The sequence below is a fragment of the Austrofundulus limnaeus genome, unplaced genomic scaffold (genome assembly GCF_001266775.1).
Source record: "Austrofundulus limnaeus strain Quisiro unplaced genomic scaffold, Austrofundulus_limnaeus-1.0 Scaffold361, whole genome shotgun sequence".
In the NCBI taxonomy this organism is placed as follows: domain Eukaryota; kingdom Metazoa; phylum Chordata; class Actinopteri; order Cyprinodontiformes; family Rivulidae; genus Austrofundulus; species Austrofundulus limnaeus.
Window position 1 is genome coordinate 13137 of NW_013952763.1, and position 1668 is coordinate 14804.

The 1668-nt window shown below is 43.8% G+C and overlaps 1 protein-coding gene across 1 annotated transcript in view; it reads right to left on the reverse strand.

Annotated features, from left to right (window-relative positions):
* Window positions 1–1668, reverse strand: part of tufm (Tu translation elongation factor, mitochondrial) — a gene marked incomplete in the record, with an annotated part of 14431 nt that overhangs the window by 5593 nt on the left and 7170 nt on the right.

Consider the following 1668-nt stretch of genomic DNA (forward strand, 5'->3'; position numbering starts at 1 on the left):
ATGCTAAGGTCCGCGAGTGATGTGACGTCATGCGCCAGCAACACGCAGTGCAGTGGCACGTGCCGTTTTCAAAATGGAGCGAAAGGATCAGCCATCTGGAGCTTTTTTACTTTACCTCACCCAACACATCCAATGGCTACGTGCAATACATGCGCAGTGATTGTTCCAAGGGGCGGAAGTAAAGCTTCAAGCTACAACACAACCAACTTAATCAAGCATCTCCAGCGATTTCACCCAAAAGAGCACGCGGAGTTTGTTGAACGGAGTCAACAAGAGACGGCATGAAGCAACTGACTTTGAAGGAGATGAAGGAAAGAGGTGAAAAGTTCCACCTAATAGTGTGCAGGCAACAAAAATCACAGAGTGGATACTAAACTTTATTGTCATGGATGGACAGCCGCTCTCAGTTGTTGGAGATAAAGGATTCCAGCTGCTAATTAACCAGCTAGAGCCGCGCTACGAGATGGTGAGCAGAAAGTATTTGTCAGAAATGGCTCTACCTGAACTGCACGGTAAAGTGTGCAAATGCATATTAAGAGGAGATAAAAGATGTTAAAGCCATGAGTTTCACGACAGACATCTGGAGCTCTGATGTCTCCCCCGTGTCACTTTTAAATTTAACAGCACACTGGCTGGATGAGAGTTTTGTGCCACACAGCGCAATGTTRAACGCAACAAACTTTCGTGGGTCACACATCAGCGAAGCGATAGCAGCTAGCCTGAAGGAAATGTTTGACAAGTGGCAAATTCYGKTGAGCAAAATTCACGTGATTGTGAGGGACAATGCCAGCAACATGAGAAAGGCGATGGACAACATGGGGGTGCGTAGTGTCTGCTGTGTTGCACATACAATGCAGCTAGTAGTCAACGAGGGTCTTCTGTCTCAGCGTGCAGTGAGTGACGCGGTTGCATGTGCGAGGCAGGTTATCGGACACTTTAAACATTCTCCTCTAGCATACTCACGASTGCAAGATATCCAGCTGGAGATGAACATGCAACTGAAACGCCTGCAGGATGTTAAAACGAGGTGGAATAGTACATATTACATGGTACAGAGCCTGACTGAACAGAAACGAGCACTGTCTGCTTATTCTGCTGACCATGAGCTGCCCTCAGTACCCACAGCAAACCAGTGGGGCTTGTTTGAGAAAATAATGACCTGTCTTGAACCGTCCGAGGAGTTTACAAGGCAGGTGAGCACAGCCACAGCCTCCACTGCTGATGTTATCCCAAGTGTCACCGTTATCAAACGCCTCCTGTCTATGGAAACTGAGGCTGACGCTGGAATTAAAACCATGAAAAAGACACTCCTAGCAGCTGTGGAGAAGCGCTTCAGCACTGTGGAAGAGGACCCTCTGTATGCACTTTCTACACTGCTGGACCCACGATACAAGGACAGGTGAGACATACAATACAGGATTTGGTCAATAAATTAACATTTTAGTGAAACATTTTAATGTTTTTATAAGATTTTTTTATATTACTGTACACACTGTTTAATTTAATTTCATTCATAATAACAACAAAGTCAATTAAAAAACTAAGTAAAAGCGAATTAAAAATGCATAGAAAGACTGAAAGAAATTGTATATCTGCCCCTTTAGATGCACTTATTCTTGAAATTTTAAAGATAAGTGCACATCTGACTTTTTTGTTTCAATATTAATT